The 21940-nt window shown below is 42.9% G+C and overlaps 1 protein-coding gene and 1 non-coding gene across 2 annotated transcripts in view; both read left to right on the forward strand.

The window, feature by feature from the left end:
* The window catches only part of FHIT (fragile histidine triad diadenosine triphosphatase), a 1476895-nt gene that overhangs the window by 50704 nt on the left and 1404251 nt on the right, over window positions 1–21940 (forward strand). Inside the window, exon 2 of the mRNA XM_054978165.1 lies at window positions 7587–7635. The gene's annotated coding sequence lies outside the window, so the exon portion shown is untranslated. The remainder of the gene's footprint in view (window positions 1–7586; window positions 7636–21940) is intronic.
* On the forward strand, window positions 7154–7300 carry LOC129329458 (U4 spliceosomal RNA). The gene has a single exon (XR_008596954.1). It is a non-coding gene; the product is annotated as a U4 spliceosomal RNA (small nuclear RNA).

Below are 21940 nucleotides of genomic sequence, written 5' to 3' on the forward strand. Positions count from 1 at the left end.
CTTATGGAACAGCAAACTATGCAAATGTATGCTTTATAGATGTATGAATGTTCTTTATGAGTTGTAATGAAGTGACTCAGTTAATTAGAGTGTGTCACCACCAGTCCTCCTCATGGCTGTAGCTCCCTTGTTTGGTTTGTTTACTTCTGTATTCTGAAGTTCTTTTGTAGCTGTACTTAACAGTGCTACATGTATGAGATGCTCCAAATGTCTCAGGTGTGTATCCATTAGTATTAGTAAAAATTCCAGTTGCATTTTGGATAGGGAAAGTCACTGAAAACAAAGCATTTTGTCCCTAAATAAAATGTGGTGTATCCAACGAAACTTCTTTCTTTCTTTCTTTCTTTCTTTCTTTCTTTCTTTCTTTCTTTCTTTCTTTCTTTCTTTCTTTCTTTCTTTCTTTCTTTCTTTCTTTCTTTCTTTCTTTCTTTCTTTCTTTCTTTCTTTCTTCTCTCTCTCTCTCTCTCTCTCTCTCTCTCTCTCTCTCTCTCTCTCTCTCTCCTTCTTAATGGAACAGTGATGCCATGGTGCCATGCAACACTCTAGGAATTTCCCAAATCTGGTAAAAAGCATAGAAATCTGGGAAATTTCTAGCATGTTGCATGATGCTGTGACATCACTTTTGGGTACACAACTGGAAGTGATGTCATGGTGTCATGTGCTACTAGTTTCCACAGTCTCTCCTCCTCCCAGGTGCTCCCAGTAATTTAAGGACTAAAATCAAGATCTGAAGTTGTTCTGTTAACCACAGTAAGTCTCAGCTATGGTTTCACAACAAAGACATTGTGGCTTAGGCCTGACATCTCCCCCTGTGATGCCCTCTCAGGCTACAAAGAGAAGGCAATGAAACCAGCATTTGGTGAGGCAAACCATGATCTGAGCGTGTTGAATCCTTCTGGTTTCATGCACTAACCAAGATTGAAACAAATCATTTCACATGAAGTCTGAACAGAGACGTTATGTTTTTCTAAAGAAGTGGGCAGTGAAGAATTTACTATACATTTTCATTGGTGGGAGGCATTATGTAGACTTATGGTGTACTAATTTAAAAGTGATGCAGATCAGCTGTTGACTCGTGCTGTGAACAAATGCACAATGCGAACATTGCATGCAGTACAAGACTTCGCTGCTATCAAAACATAATGGAAATAAAACCTATGAGATTAACTGGCACAGTTGGAGCAAAAATTTTTCCAAGCAAATCTTATCAGTGTTGCTTGCCTGTTTATTTCATAGCATATAGTCAGATATCATTCTGTACCATTTATATGTTACTAAAAACCATTTCACTGATGGGAGACCTGATTACTCCTAAATGAAATAACCATGGTTGGAAATCTCTCCTATCGTTGGAAAACAGATTAGAAAATTCAAATTACAGGAATAAATCTGAATTCCCCCATGCTTGTTTTACTTGTCATGAGACTTGGTTACTATTTGTGGAGTTTCAGTGACCTGCACGACTAGGCAAAAACACTTCTGATGGCAGAAATAAGGAAGGTATCTAATGTCATGAGCCACTGGGGAAATGTATGCAGTGAAAAGTGCTTGATACTGTTGGAGAAAACCTATGGACTCGGCCAGTCATGTTAGCATTCCATTGCTGCAATCCTTGGGTGTGCAGGAAGATTCTTCTAACACTTGTCACAGTTTGATTTTGAACCTAGATACGAAGCTAATAGTTTCTAACGGTTTTTCAAGTGCCACTGAATCAAATTACTGAAGTAGAAAGGAATGGTTGACATTCTGCTTTAAAGTGACCGTAAGTTTGACCCAGTTCTACGATAATGGTGTCATCGCAATTGTATCTCATTGCTGTAGGTTCTCAGATGCTGACAGGCGGAACAAGTTGCTTTAGCTCTCAGTGCTCGGCTGTCATACAGAACAACTTGCAGGTTCTTTTTATGAATGAAATTTTCAGGGAGTTCCTTCTCCTTCCTCCCCTCACATTCTAGGTTATTGTGAAATTAGTGCACTTGGGAGGGAGATAGGTAAGAGAATATAAAACAATGTATGGGTAGAAAAACGTTTGGTTTGGGGGATGCAAGTGCAGGTCCTGCCCTGTAAGCTCAAGGATGTGCAAGGTTTAAAGAAAGCTCAGAGCTATCCTGGAAGCTCACTGAAGGAGAAGAACTTTGACTGTTTTTATACTGCTTTGTTACCCAAATAGGTAATCTCCTTAATTAGTTGGGGGAATTAGCTTTAAGTAAGGTTGCCAGGTCCCCCTGTTTTTCCAGCGGGAGGTGGGAGCCCTGGCACCTACCTCCTGGGTTGCTCAGTTGTGCACGTGCAAAATGCGTGCCTGCCCCCAGGGCTTGCGCAATGACGTCACTTCCCAGAAGTGCCCTGGAAGCACTCCTGCACTCCACAGGGGTGCAGATTGGGGCTGAATTCAGCTGAATTTGGCTTGGATCGAGCCTGAATCGGCCTGGAATGGGCTGCTGCTGTGCGGGGGAGCGTTCCCCCACCTGACAGTGGCCCAATCTGGGCCATTTCGGGCCCAAGTTGGTCTGAATTAGACCTGAAACAGCCTAGAACGGGCCACTGCCATGTGGGGGAGCACTCTCCCATGCCGCAACAGCCCAATATGGGCTGTTTCAGGCCTGCAGGAGCGCACCTGTCATGCTGCCTAGGAGTGTGCCCATGAGGCATGTTCCTCCCTCACCAGGCAGGTAAGCTGGGTCTGGGGATGGGAGTGGGGGATCCCCTGCCCCCAGTGAGGGAATGGCAACCCTAGCTTCAAGGAGGCAAGTGAGTGAGAGTAACTGGGATTCTTGACCTATGTTTATGGGGATTATTCCCTTAGAGAAATCACGAATAAACCAGGCTGATGTTAAACCAGAAAGTTTTTTTTTTATTAGAGGAGAAATAAAAAGGTCAAACATATAAAAATCACACACAACACGCATATGAGGTGGTCAGAGCAACACCCCACCCTGCATGGCTCTTTTGTATCTGCAAAAGCACACTGGGTAGAGAGCAGGGATTGAAGAAGCCTCTCCTTCCTTTGTGTGCTCGTGTGAGCTCACCCCCCTCCCCCACAAAAGCAATTTTGATGGAGAATGTGGTCACATGTAAAATGAGAACCCATTTGAGGTTTCACCCCATTAAACATGTGTTTGGTGCCTGTTTTTCTGACTTCCTTGCAGTATTTCAGATGGGTGTATGCTAGGCTACAAATGTGCCTGGAGCTCCATGGGAAAACGGGGAAGGCACCTGGCTCGGGGGCGGGGGGGGGGGGAGGTATTTAGAGTACAAATGTTAGCCAGCAGGGAGAGAGCTAACTCCCTGCTCTCACTGCTTCGCTGTTCAAAATTGTCCCTTCCTGAAAGCTTCTTTCTTTCTGAAAAATGGCTTCCAGGGCTTTGTTACATGTGTGGGCATGTGTGTAATATTAGGTTATTACCCAGGGCTACTCTGCTGTTGTAACAGACTACATAATGGTTTGTTTAAAAAATATTTTTTTTTCAGTTAAAAAAAGATAGTTATAGTTGTAGTCATTCAAGTCATGACTTTGTTAAAGCTTGAGAAGCCTTTAAAATCACTTAGTAGGATAAAACTCCAAAGTACTGTAACTGTCAGATTGCTTTATCTAATTTATGGGATGGAGGCAAAGGAATAAACAATAACACTCCATTTAGAGTTATTAGATTAGCCATTATAGAAACCACAGAAAGTACATAAGCCTTTACTTTATGTTCACTTGAATTTGGCTATTATGCTTTGATGGAACTTTCATTTAACCAAATGCCTTTGTTTACAACAATAAACTGGTTAACTCTTATTTCCCTCTTAAATTAAATATGGCAGCATCAATATTTGCCTACTTCATTGGTCCTTAAGTTTGCACAATCAGTTCAATTAAGGGGTCTGATTCTGCAGAGATTTATGAATGCAGTCTCTACTGCCATGAACCACTAAGGAAGCTGCCTGCAACTGAAAAAAATTTTGCCTGAGTTTGCAGGACTGTTGCACTTTTTCTTGTTTAAAAAATCTTCATACACATGCAAGAAAAGTTAAGTAGAGACCTTTTAAAACAAAGTAAGCCTCTTTTTTTGCTTATATTTAATATTTCTTGCGCAGTAATGATAAAACCCCCAGAATTATTGCTAAAAACTGCAGCTCTATATTGATTTCCCTTCCCCTTTCTTCTTTAATATGCAGTACACCTTTGTGTCCTGAACATTGCCATCCCTGCCAGTTGCTGTGATGAAGGGGTGGCAAAATGAGAATTGTAACAATGCCAGATCACGAAGTATTTATGTGTTATGGAAGAAAAAGGAGAAGATCAATGCAGGGCTATGGTTTTTGAAGGCAGCCCCATTATACCCTAGATAAACAGTGTCAGATTTTGTCCACTATGAAAATAGGGCTGCAATCCTACGGACACTTCCATGAGAGTAACACCCCTTGAATAACATGGGAGCTACTTCTTAGTAGTCTTGTGTAGGATTAATTAAGAAAATATCTATGTGGCCTCATTAGGGGAGCTTATTAAAAACATTAAAATGCCATAAAGGCTGTTAACAATTTAAAAACCCAGCATTAAAAACACAACCAGCACATAAAAACAACATTAGCAGGTCAAAATGGGTCTTGGAACTGTTTAGACCTGGAAGTAGAGGGAAGAAGATCAGCCCCTTAATGAAACACCTGGGTAAAAAGATCCATTTTGGCCTCGTGCCTAAAGGAGAGTAGTGTAGGTGTCAGGTGAGCCTCATGGAGAAGGGCATTCCAGAAGATTGCTCCCGGAAAAGCTTAGATCATTTAATATTCAGAGTGAATGTATTTTATCAAGCCACATTCATCTTTTATAATCTGAAAGACTTTTAACTTGGTTCCTTAACCCAATAGAATATGTTCATGTAAAGGAGAAAGAATACAATGGAAGTAAAACTTCCTTGATAATATTATGATTTCAGACTTGGACAGCCCAACAGAGAATATTAAAGTTGGTACTTCTACCCTTTTAACCTAATGACAACACTTTTGCTACCACTTATCTTTTTCTGGCCTTCAGATGAAAACTTAGATGAGAAATCTGAAAATCATTCTCCTTTTTCTTTAGGTATGATCAGGGCTTTTTTTCTGAGAAAAGAGGTGGTGGAACTCAGTGGTGGAACTCAGGACCGCACAATGACATCACTTTGGGTCAGCTGGAACAAGGGGGGAGTTTTTTAAAGTTTAAATTGCCCTTGGCAAAAATGGTCACATGGCCGGTGGCCCCACCCCCTGATCTTCAGACAGAGGGGAGTTGCGCAGAGGGCAATCTAAACTCCCCCTTTGTCTGGAGATCAGGGGGTGGGGCCACCAGCCATGTGACCATTTTCAAGAGGTGCCGGAACTCCGTTCCACCGCGTTCCTGCTGAAAACAAGCCCTGGGTATGATTGGATGCTACAGCAGTCTTATGTTCTTTTCCTTTCCCTTCTTACCTGAAGCTGCAAGTATAGATGAGCAATTGTTTGCTTACTTATTCCAGGAGCCTTTAGATACTTATGAACACAATCAGTTAGTAGTTGCTCTGCATATTGTAGAAAGGCTATTCTTTACAGTCCCTGTTTCACACCTTGGTGTAGTAACTCTGTCTGATGCAAAGGTAATAAATTCTAGAGTAATGCTGAGAAGAAGAAAGGATTTTACATTCCATTATTATGATTATTTAATATAGCACCAACTGCCCAGTGTCGAAGAGTGGTAAGCTTCAGTTCTGCAGCCCAAGTTCTGCTCATGATGACCTGAATTTGATCCTGGCGGATGCCAGGTTTACATAGCCAGCTCAAGGTTAACTCAGCCTTCCATCCTTCCGAGGTTGGTAAAATGAGTACCCAGTTTCCTGGGGTTAAAGTGTAGATGACTGAGGGAAGCAATGGCAAACCAACCTGTAAAAAAGTCTGCCAAGAAAACATCGTGATGCAACATCCCCCCTTGGGTCAGTAATGACTTGGTGCTTGCACAGGGGACTTCCTTTACCTTTACTACCAACATACAGCACTTTACTCAGTAGCATAAATATAATTCACAAGAAGCCATTTTCTCAAGTTTCAGTGGGAAGAGGACTGCGGAAGGAGGAAGCGGGGGAGGAAGTTGGGGTAATGGGGAAAGAAATTTAGTGTTGAGGAGTAATTCTTTCCGCATTCAGGTTATCCCATGCACACTTCTCTTTTCTTCAAACCCATCTTTAAAACTTATCTGTGAAGTTTTTGATGTCAATATCTCTTATGCAAATTGTCTTGCATTTCATGTTTCCCCCCACCCCCTGAGAGATGCAAGGTTGCCAAAATGCCTTCATGCTTAATTACTTTTAGATGCCAGTGCTGCTAGTAGAGTTCAGAGTAATTAAGAATTCTATCCAAGAGTATAGCTTTTGGTCAGAAATCGCCACTTCTCATTTATTTAAAATATGCATAGCCTGCCTATCTACAATGTACTCACAGTGGACCACATTGAAATCAAACAGCGAAACACCATCAATAAAAACTACAATAATTAGCACCAAAAGTTATTATAGTACAAAATTAATCACGCTTGCTAATAGGTGCTTTAACAACAACAACAACTCTACTTATATACCGCTCTTCTGCACAGATTAGTGCCCCACCCAGAGCAGTGAACAAGTTAGTGTTATTATTATCCCCACAATACAGCTGGGGCTGAGTGGCGTGGCTTACCCAAGGCCACCGCACCTACTGATCTCATGGCAGTAGAGGGTTTTGAACCAGCAGAGTGCTGAGTCGCAGCTAAACCACTTAACCACTGTGCTACAGCAACCAAGATGACTATTACTGTGAAACAACTAAACTAGCTTAAAAATGGTAATGGATTTACATGAGTAGACTAAGGCAGTGTCCTTTTTGCATTGATGAACCATTGTGTTAGTGATCCTGTCTGAAAGTGTCTGCAGTTGCAAGTGGCCCCTAAGAGAATAATTGCTGGGTCTGCTGCAGGGAGATGGGCAAGTGGTCCTCACTCCTGCCCTTCAGCAAGTGATGCCCTAATCATTAAATTAAAGAAATAAAAAGCTGACACCTGCACTTTTGCATATTGACCTCAGGGACTATTTGATGATATTTGACCTGCCAGTTGATGAATGTTACAACCCAAGGTATGATGTTGGATGCTCCTTATAGATTTGGTCTAAATGGCCTAAATAATAACTTTGCGCAGTGGCAATATCGTAGCCTATGAGGTTAAACCGAGGCGCGATTATTGCTAATTGAAACTTTGCCTAAATAATAAAGATATTATCGCTGTTGCAGGAAGAACTGCCACATCTAAGTGAATAGAAACTCTCTTTGGTGACCTGAAAATGGATATTCTGTTTTTCAAAGTTTCCCAGGCTGGTACTGCATCTTCAGTAGACACTACCCTGGGTGGTGGGGAATGGTGGGATTTTCCTTTTGATGTGACTTCCATGTGTTCAGCAAACAATGCAAAAAAGTTCCGATTCCCCTGGATTCCTTCAGTAGTTACAGCTGTGACATAAGTTAAGACATGGATACTAATGTATACAGAACAACACTCTTTTTTCCGTTGGCAGGCAGCTCAATGCTTCTCTTTTTTCTTCCCTCTCTTATCCCTTTTGTAGCCTTGAAGCATAGCAAAGAAGTGAAATCCGTTGAGAATACTCTGTAAAGGTAAGTGTATTTATTACATTGCATTGACAAACATTGCCGTACAACATTGATTTTTCTTTTATTCAGGGATTTAAGTACTTGGATTAACGATAGAGCTGACAGGACAACTTCTTTAACCACATGGTTGTCCCGTTCTGCCAATCTCTCATTGGAGGGGGAGGTGTAAAGAAAGGCAGTGATGCGCTGAAGAAGGCCAGATTTTGTTGTGATTGCTGACGTGCTTTGTTCTCTAGCACTTGAGATGTTTCAGCGCAGCAGTGTTTGTTAGGATGAATGATAAAGAATATAGAACAAAAGAGCCTGCTTTGGGTCAATAGCCGAATAAAGCCAGCTTGCAAAATAAGGCAGTTAAAATGGGCCGTTGAATGGCATTTTAATCTGATTGTATTTAATTTATTGTGATAGGAATTACTGGACAATGAACGGCTCAGTAGAGAAGAGTGGGGGTTGTATATTCCAGAGTTTATGACTGAACAGTTTCCTCCACGCCATCCAAGCAAGCTGACTGGCTTTGCTTTCCTATATCACAGTTAACAGGCATTTCCACACGAAAGGTTCAGGATTTTCTCTGTTGCTGATGTACTTCCAGCTGAAGCACTCCAGCAAGTGTGCTTTCTCATGGTTGCCTCCCTTTGCTTTTTTTCTCAGTCTGTGTGTCAAGTTCCCCTTGCACATGTTCCAGGGAGGGATGGCATTGTGTGGTCAGTCCCTTAGTGGCAAAGTGATGAAGTGGTGCTCCCTCCCCGCCCCCCTTTTGCACATGTGCTGCATCTACTCAAGAGGATAGCATCAGGTGGTGTTCCCAGAGTAAAAAGATTTTGCCTTTTCTAGATCTGATGCTGCTCCTTCAGAGAAACAAGCAAACCTGTGCAGGTTTACTGGGGGGCCCCCATTAAAGTGGGGGAGGAAAGAGACCCAGCTCCATGCTTCTCTCTCTCCCCCATCCACAAATACCTTCCTCTCATTCCGTCTTCTGAACTCTTAATTGCCTTCCCTGCAGACCCTCAGTGTCCTGTGCCTGGTCAGATGACCTCCTCAGGCGTTGATTACTTGGCAGACTGGCTTGTGATGATTCTGGGAGCAGGAACACAAGGCTTGTGCAAAGTGAACCAGTTGATCTAGCATTGAAGCCCTCCCATGGCTCAGCCTAAATGGGCCCAGGCAGAAGTGGCAAAGAGGAAGTCACTTCGCCTCCTCTGTGCCACTTCTGCCTGGGCCCTCTGCTGCTGCCGTGTGTGGGAGGCCATCTGGAGGGACTATGGGCCTGGCTCATGTCCTGCCTGGTGGGGCCCCAGTGGTGGTCTCTGAGGCAGGCGGCTCACTTGTGGGAAGCAAGGACTTGTTTGCAGATTCTGATAGGCTGGTCTCTGGCACTGGGTCAGTTGGTGCTTCTGCAGCAGCAGGCCTGTCCTAACCTTGCTGGTCCCCAGGCTCTTCCTCTAAGCCCTCCAAGTCCGAGTCACTGGTCTGTTCAGAGGGCAGGTCAAAGGGCTGGACAGAGGGGTCAATCATAACACCCAGGTTGAAATTCAGTATTCCAGAAGCCATCACAACCACCAGAGATCCTGTCGTACTTCAAGCCACTTTGAGGGTCCCTGGTCCTCCAGACAATCAGGAAATGTGTTTGTCTGTGAGTGAAAGAGAGACACGAGTGTGGAGCCTCCCCCTGCAACCTGTTAACTCGCTACTTCTCCTTCTGTATCTTAGTGAGTCTGTTAGCAGTCAGTGAATTTCCTAAACAGTGATGCAAGCAGCCCATTAGCTATTATCTTTAATAGCTAAGCATACCATTTTACTGTAAGGCAAGACCCTCCCCCCCGCCCCACCCCCCTCAGTTTATGTTTGTCTATTACAATGGTGAGTTGACATGATTCCAAGGTGGGTTTTTTTGTTTTTACAAAATGGTGAGCACTACCAGGGAAAATGGCAGCAACTCAGGGAAAAACTGCTAGGTAGTAGGACATGGAAGTGGTTGGATGTGAGCAGGACCTTTAAAAGGCATAGCAGACTTTACAAAAGTGCAGATTCCATTTTTTAAAAAAGGCTTCAGGTGTGTTCCTTCCAGAATTATCAGTGTAAAGGTGGTCAGAAAAAACACAAGGAAAAGTTGGGAGGAAATCAAGAGACCAATGACTGGCAAATTCTACTGTGGGCAAGGTTGGGAAAACCCCAATGCAGCTACGAAACTGAGCTGCAGCAAAACCTTCATGTAGAAATGCCCCACGTGTTCTAAAAAGCTTTTCTTGATCAACTGCAGCCAAATTTCTCAGATGCAGGTTGCTACTCATCTTAATGCTTCTGCTATTCAGACAATCTGTATGCTTAATTTTCATAAGCGTCTTAGGTAAGTACCTAAGGGGTGTTGCTTGGGTGTAAATATCTGATGGCTGTTTACAGAGTTAGGACTATGCTGGCTTAAATTTTGTAAGTTAAAAATAATCCTGTTAAGTTTGTGCCTGTATTAGCCAGAGTGTCTTAATTGGGTCGGGCTGCCTATAGCTTAATGTTGTGTTGCGAATATGTTACCGATGAATTATTCTGAATGTATATTGCCCTGTTTTTCTGGTTTCTGACATTAGCAGAGCATCTCAGATTTATATTGACCAGCTAATAGAAGCCTGAACTTGCCCTGTTCCATTGATCCAGCAAAGTTAGAACAATTTGTGCTTAAGGGCAAGGTCATAGCCTGGCTTCCTTGTAGGAACATAGGAAAGACTGGTGTACATTTCTGCCATAAAGGAGGCAGAGAGAAGAATGGGTTTATAATACTAGTAACAGCTTCTGCTGCATATTGCTCTTCCATAACCAAGTCCCATTATATATCTTATACTAAGTGTTGGTTATAAACAATGGCTTGGATACTGTCAACTGTCAATGGAAAGTGCTGGTAGAGGCTGTTCTCTGTTACTCCAACAATCTCTTCCAACCCCAGAGAAATGATTTCTGGAGTTGTGAGACCTGTGGATTTATGTATCTTCTCTCACATGGTGGAAGGGATATTGTAATCATCAATCTGATATGGAACAAACAAACAATGGAAATGATGAGATATCCTGGTGACTTCCGTGGATGAGAGTGAAATTCTGTTACAATAGATTATGCTTAGGTTTATTTGATGTGCTAAACTTGTGTGTTAACGGGTTCAATTTGTGTGACAACAGGTTCATTTTAAACAACTTAAGGAAGTCCATGCTATAATGTCTTAAAATTTTGCAAACGTTATTCCAATAAAAATAACTGCTACATAATGCTTCACATTTGTTTGAATATGATATTTAATCCACAGTTTGTTTTTTCTGTAAACAAATACGTTAAATATTTTTTGCTACTAGGATATAAAATTAACAAGTATGTTTAAGTATGTTTAAAATCTGTTAACAAAATAAAAGTAAAAATAAACATGCTGGATCAGATTGTACTCTATGTAGGGCCCTGGATAATTTTTGGTAAAATTTTCCAATTGTAAGTATTCCAGAAAATCCACGTAAATAAATATGTGTAATTAAATGAATGAAACTTTTGAAATGAAAATGAATACAAACGTTTTTTTAAAATCCTATTCTTACCATCCATATGTATATTAAGGGAATTTTTCTAGAGGGGGAGTTGGAGACAGCCGTCCTGCTATTAATGCCTGCTCTCCCTGCTGCCAAACAAATGGCTGGATCTAGGGTCTAGAATGGAAGAGTGGGAGTTCACAGCCACTAAAAAATTAAAATAGACATGGCACAATGCAGAAATGATTTGTGATGTGTCTCTTGTTTAAACATGGCAAAATGCACAGATTCTAAATAATTCAATAAAATACAAAGACTGGGAGACTGGTCCTTTTGCAAAGAGGTGTTGGTAACGGGTTAAAATGCCCCATGATTTCATACTGAGGTTCAGCAGCCATTCTCTTATGTAGAGTTTATTGCCATCACTTTCCAAAGATGTAAATGTTGGAATTGGAAACAGTAGTAATTAAAGTGGCTTATAACATAAATGGCAGATTTAGAAACTGAAGGTTGTTACATTATGCAGTGATGTGTAAATTATTAGTTGTTCAGTGTCATCAATTGTAAACCACTGTGATCAACTGTTGCAAACATTGGTTAAACAACTTATTTATGTAATAGACAAAAAACAAAGCCATGTCATAGTTTGATCTGGGCGTTGAATGTAATGTATTTCTGAATGCATCTGCATATTTTGGTGCACTAAATTGATTTTTAAGATGTTTTCATGTATAGGAAAGCTGTCTGGGGGTTGAATAAAGCAGGGAAGGAAAAGGAACAAAATGTAACATGCTGGGTGTCAGTCAGAAGGAAGCCCTGACTCCTGAAAGTCCATACCCTGAAGGTCTTGTTGATCTCTGGTGGACTCAAATCATGCTGGCTGTGTTTCTGGGAGGGGAAAAATTACAAACTTCTATAAGGCATCCACATCTTTCAAGCAATCAGAAAATCAAATGACTAGTCTTGAGTGGCCAGAAGGCCTTCAGGTATATTTGTTGAACAACAGCCATCCTCATCCCCCAACAAGCCATTCTGAAGTTATCCTGACCTTCAAAAGGCCGCTTATGGTATGTCATTGGGGTCTGCTGCTCTTCAAAAAACAATATCCCACTCTTGTGTGAAGGCCATTGGTACATCTGTCTGGATTGTGGGCTAACTCTTCTGTTTTTAAGAAATGCGGACTATAAATTATGCCAGCCCTGCAGGGCCTTGCACTCTGCAGATAAACAGCTTCTGGTGGTCCCCGGACCAAGGGACATTCGGCTGGCCTCAACTAGGGGCAGGGCCTTTTCTGCCCTGGCTCCGGCCTGGCGGAATGCTCTCCCAATGGAGATCCGGGCCCTGTGGGACTTTTTACAGTTCTGAAGGGCCTGCAAGATGGAGCTGTTCCACTGGACCTTTGACTAGGTGCCAGCTTTTTGTCCCCTCTTCTGACCGCCACACCCTCCTTTTGCAGCCGCCCTGGAGTTACATCTTGGTGGTGCCCATGGTTATGGTGACTCTGTAGTGGTCAGATTTGTTTGGTGGCGCCTGGATTTTTATGTTGTTGATGTAATTGTGTATCAATATTGTTTTTTATACTATTTATAATGTTTTATTGTATTTTAATAATATATTTGTTGGAAGCCGCCCTGAGCTCGCTCGTGGGAAGGGCAGGGTATAAATCGAATAAAATAAATCTACATATATAAAGACAAGTGTCCTGACTGACTCATCAACACCCAGCCCAAACCCCTGGATGTAGAAAAGTAAAATTTGGGGAGAATGTCCCTTTTGTGATGTAGAGGCTCACTAAGAAGGGATTTTAAGAAATTCGCCCCCTAAGGGGGTAAAAAGGGGTCAAATGTGTTTTCCCATAGGGATACAGCTTCCCTGTGTGGCTGGGAGGCTGCTCATTCCCCTCCCCCTGCCAACTCAGCCACTTTGCCCTGAGGTCGTTTGCATATGTGTCCTGATTGGTGGAACTCTGTGTTCTGAGGTAAAAATCAGGTAAGGGAAACTGCAGACAGGTGAGGAAAGACAGTACAAAATTCTTGAAGAGGGATTTTATATAAAAGTCAGTATGGCAGCTGAGTTTTTAAATGTTCATGGGGAGATGGTACACAACTCTTCTAGGGGCCATTTCAGTGTGAACCTCTCACATGAACCTGCCAAAGTGCCGACCACACCACCTCTCCCTCAGTCCAACTCCACCTCACACCTCTCGCAGCCATCACCGCTTACTGCCACCAAGAAGCCTTCTGGCAGACGTCGTGCAAGATACACCAACGCTAAAAAGAGTAAGCAACTTAAAGATGCGGCAAGGAAAAGTGCATGTCCTGTTCCTGCGGTGCACTGAGCAGCAGTGGCCAAGTATCAGCAAGATCACCCCAAGGTGCACAGAGTGGCAGAGGCTCTCTATGAGCAAAGCAATCCTGGAAGATGAGTAGAGAGGTGCTCACTTCCATGGAAGGTCAAGGCTCACTCAGGCATGGCATATGATCCTTTGCTACCTTCAAGCTGCCTCTTAACCTCATCCATGCAGAAACATCCCTGTTCAGCATCTCAGAACAAAGCAACATGGCCCAAGTGCTGTGGAACTGTAAGCTCATTGTTTGGGACGAGAGCACCATGACACTTAAGGGGTGTTTTGAGGCACTGAGCATAACCCTCAAAGGTGTCAGGGGCAAGGAAAGAGCGATGGGGGGGAGTCACAGTGCTGTTGGCTGGAGACTTTTGGCAGACTCTGCCAGTAGTCCCAAGGGGAACTCGAGCTGACGAGATTACTGTGTGTGTCAAGGCATCGTATCTGTGGCCCCTCATAAGGAAACTCTCAGAAAGAAAGAACATGAGGGTCCACTTGAGAGGCGAGGTGTCCGCTGGGGAATTCTCTGAACTCCTACTAAAAATAGGGGATGAAGTATATCTTGAGTCCAAGGAAAAGGTGACCATCCCTGCAGGCCTGGGCACAGTAGTGATGACCCTAGCAGACCTAACAGCCACAATATACCCTGATATTGCCACTATCATGGAGACGTCCATGGACTGGCTGTGCAAGCATGCCATTCTGACCCCCAAGATCGACAAGGTTGCCATCATTAATGAAACACAACTCACTCAAAATGGAGTACAGATCTGTGGATTCAGTGGTGGAAATGGATGATGTGGTCCACTACCCTATGGAGTTCCTCAATATGCTCAACCCTCCTGGCTTCCCAGCCCACAAGCTTCTCAAAATGGGGGCTCCAGTGATGCTGCTCCAGAACTTCAGCCCATCCAAACTTTGCAAAGGCACCAGACTATGAGTGAAAGCCTCCACAGGAACATCATCAAGGCCACATTGTTCACCAACAGTGCTCAGCAGGGTGGGGGAGGGAGGGAGGAGTCGGTGTTCATACCACGCATACCACTCATACCATCAGAGAACCCCTTCATATTCAAGAGACTGCAGTTCCCCCTCAAGGCCTGCTTTGCTATGACGATCAACAAGTCCCAGGGGCAGACACTGAAGGTGGCAAGAATTGACTTGAGAGAGGACTGCTTCTCACATGGGCAATTCTAAGTAGCCTGCTCCAGAGTGAGCTCACCCAGCAGCCTGGTGATCCTAGCACCTCAGGGGAAAACCACCAATGAGGTACAAAGAGGTCCTTCGGTAGAAAAAAAAAGGTTGTACACATTTTTGACTTTATTTATTGCAGTACAATCGATCCCTTTTAAAATCTCTTCAATAAATGTTACATTTAGAAATTCATCATTTTTCGGCATCAACGTGCTTCGCTTTATTCAAACACCTTTGTGAAGCTCGGCTACTATCCTATTATACTACAAAACCAACTCAACCCCCCCTCCCCCCATAAATTAAAAATGTTACATACCCATAAGTATTATAACTGGATTTAAAGTAGTTAAATACCATAGCGAAGCATGGGCATCAAGCTAGTAAATAAATAAATAAATGAAGTGATGGTGGAGAGTGCCCTCAAGTCATAGCTGACTTATGGTGGGGTTTTCATGGCAAGAGACTAATAGAGGGGGTTTGCCATTGCCTGCCTGCCTCTGCAATCCTGGTCTTCATTGGAGGTCTCCCATCCAATTCATAACCAAGACTGTCCCTGCTTAGTTTCTGAGATCTGACGAGATCGGGCTCACCTGGGCTATCCAGGTCAGGGCATAAATGAAGTAAATGAGTACATTTTGGACCCAGACAGGTTCAGGAACTTTATAGTCAACACTATTCCTTAACTCCTTCTTGTACTTACTCCTTTCAGATGGAAACCAAAGACCTGACTGCTAGACTGGTGTTACCATGTTTATGTTTGTGGTTCTCAAATGGTGGGGTGAGCCCTCTTGGTGAAGGACAGAGTATAAGACACCTGAAGTGGGATATGAGGTTCCAAGGAGGGAGAGGATGCTGTGGGAGATAAAGCTAAAAGTTCTTTCTTCTAAGTGGCTTTGCAGAACAGAAGTAGCTGCAAAGTCACTTGGAGGAAAGTATTTCTAACCATGAAGGCTGTAGAGGAGCTGGGAAACATATGGGAGCTTCAGCCCACAGTAGATCAGATTTGTGAACTGATTGCCAGTTACATTGCCCAGATGGTGTTAATAACACAACAATAGTAATGCTGTAAAGTGTGATTGATTGATTGATTGATAGAACAGCTAGGCTGCAAACAGAGCTGAAGGACAGCAGAGTTAAGTCTTGGGCCTTCTCATATTTTTTCCCCCATCAATAAGTACTGAATAAAGAAAATGATATTTTGGCTCAGCAGATAGGATGTAGTCATAGTAGAAGAAAGCCAGCAGTATTGCTGTGAATGGGCGCATCCTGTATGTGCCTGCTGAGGTGGAGCAGCAGTAAGTGACAGGGCAACAGCACGGAGTGGAGGCAAGCTTCACTCTGTTGCAGGAGAGTGGCATGAGGTCACTGGAGGCAGCAGGCAAAGTGGATTCCTATCATGCCCCTCCACTCCTGCATGAGCTCTGAAAGTGCCTTTTTTCTGGAAATGGCTGCCTTTTAAACTCCATGGCTCCAGCGAGCCTCACTCCCCTAGTTTCAGTTTGGGATTCTCTAGTTTGACATTGGGATTCTCTGGTTTGACATTGGTTCTCTTGTTGTAGTTTGGTTCTTTTGGGCTTTGTTGGTTCAGCTTGTTTTGGGAGTGGGATTTCCATTTCGGACTGGCTTTTGGCCAGGAACTGTCTTTGCTTAAGGTTTCCCTTTGTCTGGAAAGCCTTGGAAATGGTTCCCCTTACGAAACAATGGAGAATGGTCTGGCAGTTTGTTCAGCGTCCCATAGAATTGGACTCCTGGGTCCAGTCTTCTTGAAACTTTGGGGGGGGGGGTCTTTAGTGAAGAGTCAGAAGTTTGCTTGAAAAATGCTCCCCGGCCCCCTGGGTGGTTTTTCCCATGCAGAATAATGGCTGGATAAATTCAGAATTCTCCAGCCGTATTAGAAACTCTGACCCAGATTTCAGGGGTACTGAATTTTGTTGGTATCCCTAAAACCTAGATCTGCATTAACTGGATTTTGGGGGTGTGTACTCCAGTAGCAAGGAGGAGGGTCTCCTTCTAGCTACCTGGAAAGGACTTGCAGGTTGTGACGGGACAGGACGGAGCCACAAGAGACAGGATGAGATGCTATCTTGAGTTTTGGTTAGTCACCTATTTAACCTTTGCAAAAATATGCATTGCCTTTCGTGGGAGCCCTGTAATAACTCTCCAGATTGGTATGGACTGCACTCAGTTAGCAAAATTGACACTGAAGGTGAACAGAAGAGGAAAAAGCAGCTGGATAAATTAGCTGAAATTTTCATTTTATTTATAATGCATAGGAATGGTAGAATCCAGATCTATATCCAGTCTTGTGCACTATTTCCTCTTGTGTTAAGGTATTATATAATTGCATTGGGTTGGATCTTATAATTCCAGAGCAAGACTCTTACTTAGCAGAAGGGGAGGTGTAGGATCCGACCCAATATTTCCTTGATTCTTGTCAGAAAAACAAGTCGCAACATCTTGCATCTCCATTGCTTAAAGTGTAAGACTTGTAAAATACTCTGACCAGTTTTCTTTCTGCCTTTCTTTGGAATCAACCGGGTTAAGCAGTACCAGTTTATTTACAATGCGAGCTCCTTTGTCAGCCTTAGCCGCTCTTTGGATCGTGACTTTCATTTGACTCTTGACCAGTGGTGTTCATAAAAGATAGATGGCTTGCACTTGCTATGTCTATAGTAGTTACAGTCCCAAATGATTTTCTGAGAGAGAACTACATGTTGAATGGATTTTTGTTACTTTCAGTGGTCTGCTAGTGGAATCTCCACCTCACTTTTGTTCAAGCTGGCTCAGTCTGCTCTTGTGTTCCCTGTTAAAATCCAACGCAAGCATGCCAGATTGCATTGCTCCAGCTTAACCCTTGCTCTATAAGAATCTTCACATGCTGCAAAAGGAAAGCTTACAAGCGCATCCATCCATACAAACAGAAAAAAAACCAGCGCTCCTGCTCAATCTTTTATTTATATTCAGAAATCTATATAAATCAGTTTTACTACGTATAGACACTTGAGAAATAAAGCACATATCCACTAGCTGCACCTGTTTAAAGAAATTGTACTTATTTTCACAGTATGTATGCTGATTGTTTGTGTATACCAATTTTTTTCTGAATAGGTAAAAGGTGAAGGTAAAGGTAGAGTCCCCTGTGCAGGCACCGAGTCATTAATGACCCACAGGGGGACGTCACCTCACAACGTTTTCTTGGCAGACTTTTGTTATGGGGTGGTTTGCCATTGCCTTCCCTAGTCATCTACACTTCACCTCCAAGAAACTGGGTACTCATTTTACTGACCTCGGAAGGGTGGAAGGCTGAGTCAACCTTGAGCCAGCTACCTGAACCTGGCTTCTGCCAGGGTCGAACTCTGGTTGTGAACAGAGCTTGGGCTGCAGTACTGCAGCTTACCACTCTGCGCCACGGGGCTCTAAAAGTACCCATTTAGCATGTAGAACACCAGCTTTCTCACTTTGACGCCAATTTGCTGATGTATTGTGCTTGGAGTATTTGGTGCCTGAATTAGTACAATACATAAGAATGTGCAGATTTTTGGGGTGCCTAATTGCAAACATAGATGTCAAAAATTAAAGCATGAGCCACCCCAAAGCTAATACACAGGCATGCCAAATGTTGGTTGTTGTGGGTTTTCCGGGCTGTATTGCCGTGGTCTTGGCATTGTAGTTCCTGACGTTTCGCCAGCAGCTGTGGCTGGCATCTTCAGAGGTGTAGCACCAAAAGTGACACTGAGAGATCTCTATCTTTTGGTGCTACACCTCTGAAGATGCCAGCCACAGCTGCTGGCGAAACGTCAGGAACTACAATGCCAAGACCACGGCAATACAGCCCGGAAAACCCACAACAACCATCGTTCTCCGGCCGTGAAAGCCTTCGACAATGCCAAATGTTGCTTGATCTTTCTCCTGTAAGTTTGAGAAGGCATGTCTGTTTTCATCTGATAGATTTCAGACCTCGTCAAGGGATGGGGTGGCAGAGTTGCAACAAGACAATGCTTTAGTTGAAAATCTGTCCTAATCATTAGTTGTTTTTCTAGCACAATTTTTGAGCATGTTGTTACTAAGAGCTAATACTTTTATTTGCTTTCCCTTTGTATATGACTTTCCATTTGATTTAAAGACAAAGCATGCAATCTCGTGTAAAATAACTTACTGGATATTCAGAAGTAGCCTATTAGGGGAAGGCTAGACTTGAACTCTTCTCTTTGACATATTACTTTTGTATATGCTGAGATTTTTAAATGTGGCAGAGCATTCAAAACTTCAGTCCAACAAATTCCAGAATAAATTGTACAGTAATGCATGATGCATATTTAGTTTCTGTTCCCTGTTACACTTCATTCTAGTTTGGAGGTGCAGTCACAGCTGAATTAGGCAGTCAGAAGGACAAGTTGCTACTGACTATGTCCTGGCAGTTTGGTGTAGGTATTGGCAGGCAGTCTGGCATGGCGGTAAAAGCAGCCATGTGTCCTCAATAATGTGGTCTTTTCTCTCTTAAGACAAGAGATTTCCCAGATCAAGGAAACAGCCCAAGCTGTGTGGCTTTATAATGCCACGTGAAACTTCATTGACTCCTTAGCCAGCTGCAGTACTTCCTTCTAGGTAATTTGCATTGGTGGCCTCTCCAAGTGCAGCAGAGAGTGGGCCCTTGGCTCCCCCTTCTGGTGAGCTACCATGATGTGTATGAACAGTAAGACTTGGGGGCTGAATGCCAGAATCCCTGGCTTGAAACCCTAATGACAAGCAGGGCTGTGGCTCAGTGGCAGAGAACATGCTCTGCACACAGAAATTCTCATGTTCTGTCCCTGGAATCTTCAGTTAAAGGATCTTGGGGAGGAGGAGGTGTTGGGAAAGACCGTTCTCTCGCTGAAAGACTGGAGAGTTGCTACCAGTCAGAGTTGACAGCGCTCAAGTAGATGGTCCAATGTTCTCCATCAATATTAATCATCATCATCCATTCAACAGATACATAAGGTACATTTCACTGACAGAGTGCAGCAAAATATGTCAATGAAAAAGGGCCCCAATTAAGCCAAATAGGAATTGAAAAGAGAGATATCGGAGTGGGAAGCTTAAGGCACTATCTATACGGACTTTATTTATTTACATCATTTATAGTCTGCCTTTCTCATTGAGACTCAAGGCGAGTTACATGGTGAGTCAGTACAATCAATATCACGACAATATCAATACTCATGTGTATAATGGGTATATGCATGCAATTTGCAAGATTTAAAAAGGAAGAAAAAGGAATGAAAAGAAAGGTTTAAAGACTTAGCAGTGCTGAAACAGAACATAGACAAAATCCATGACTGATTTATTAAACAACATAGGAACCAGCCCAGTAAGATCATACTTTTAGCAATAGTAGTGAAGTCTGTGGTCTCTCACCGTTTACAGCAATAGCAACAAAGTCTATGGTCCTTCACTGTTTACAGAAGTAGTAGTGAGGTTTACAGAAATAGTCTGTAAACAGAGGTTTACAGAAATAGACCCTTCCTTATCCCTTTACTGATGGGTTCCCTATCCCTTAATGATGGATCTCTTGAGGCAACTTCCTTACAGTACAGCCCTTCCATCTGAGCAAAAAGCCCTCTTGAACAATTCAGTTTTGCATCCTTTACAGAAGGCCAAGAAAGTGGGAGCTTTCCTATCTCCTCAGGTAGACCGTTCCATAAAGTGGGGGCCATCACAAAGAATGCCCGTGTATGGACAGCTGTTGATTTTTCCCATCTGAAAGGTGGCACCTGCAGACAGCCCTGTTCAGATGAACGAAGCTGCTGTGATAGAATATAGGGAGAGAGGCAGTCCCGTAGATGCAATAGACCAAGACTGTGGAGAGCTTTGTAGGTGATAGCCAGTACCTTGAACTGGGCTCAGTAACTAACTGATAGGAAGTCAATGGAGTGACTGTAGAATGGGAGTAATATTCTCCTAACTCCCAGTAATAGCATTGTGCACTTGTACATCATGGAAATTGTGCTATCATTGCATAATAAAAGTCATTTACCCTTGCGCTGTGTTTTGTTTATAAAAGAAATCCAGTTGTGAATGGTGGTTGCAGCACAGCAATAGCACAATACACAAGTGCTGTGTGGGCACAGCCTGGATTGTGCTGGAGAAGTGAACATTACATTCCAATTTCAACAACCCCACCCCCCACCCCCCCGCATCTTTTCCTTGCCACAAATTGTCACAGCTCTGTTTCTCCCTCCTTTTCTCCTTTGGTGAGATAATATTTTTATGTACTCAGTAGCCTGGTACAGACGTCTAAAATGAGCCAAAGTTGAATGTGGAGAGTCTCTCTTTCCGGACTAGAAAATGGAGTGTTTGCTTTAAAGAAAGTTAAGGAGAACATGGACAATGCAACTGTATTGAGTGGGTTCTTTTTTTTTGTAAGGCCGCTTTATATGAGAAGGGTTTTTGTTTTGTGCTTTAAAGAATCAGGTACTCTGTTCATTGTCTTGGCAATGAAGAAGGATGCTACTTAAGAGCTATATGCTAGCTCTGTTTGTTATACAGTGTTACCAACAGCTGTCAATGGGATTTTGTCTGTGGTATAAAAGCAAGTGCAGTACATATACGTGTGTGTGTGTGTGTGTGGGCAGCAATCCTGTGTGTGTGTGTAGAATCTGAAATAGATTTCAAACATACAATTATTTGGAGGAAAACAGATTTTCACTGCCGTAAATACATTCCTTTAGAAATCTTGAAAGCAATATTTCATGCTTTTCCTTCCAGCCCAGAGGTTTTTCTCATTGCATTGGGGATTGGGGGTGGAGGGGAGAGAGAAGAAATTAAACAATATTAGAGCTGGTTGCCTTGGCCAGATTCTGCAATATAGGGAACTTATAGAATTGTGCCACCTTAAGAAAATTTGCCATCCCTGCTAGACTTCGCTGGAAGAATCCTTCAGGAAAGTAATTGGAAGAAAGGGTGGAACGAACGGTTAAGATCCAGTTTGTTGATGTGACGCAAACACAGCTTGTACTTCTTTAGACATAGAACATCTCAGTGGTATAAACAGGTGTTGGGGGTGGGTGGATTCAGCCTATCTGTATGTTTCCGGCTTCAATACTTCCTGCTACATCAGGGATGTTGTGTTCCCATATAGTCATTTTTCATTCTGTTTATACAATAGCGCCTCATTTATCTGCATGGCATAGCATTGAGAGTGTTTGGGGGAAGTTGTTTTATATTCTGTGCTGATGGTGGCTCGTATCCAGTGATTAAAGCAGGAAAGAACAGGTAGGCATACAGCATTTTC

The sequence above is a fragment of the Eublepharis macularius genome, chromosome 4 (assembly GCF_028583425.1).
Source record: "Eublepharis macularius isolate TG4126 chromosome 4, MPM_Emac_v1.0, whole genome shotgun sequence".
Classification (NCBI taxonomy): Eukaryota; Metazoa; Chordata; class Lepidosauria; order Squamata; family Eublepharidae; genus Eublepharis; species Eublepharis macularius.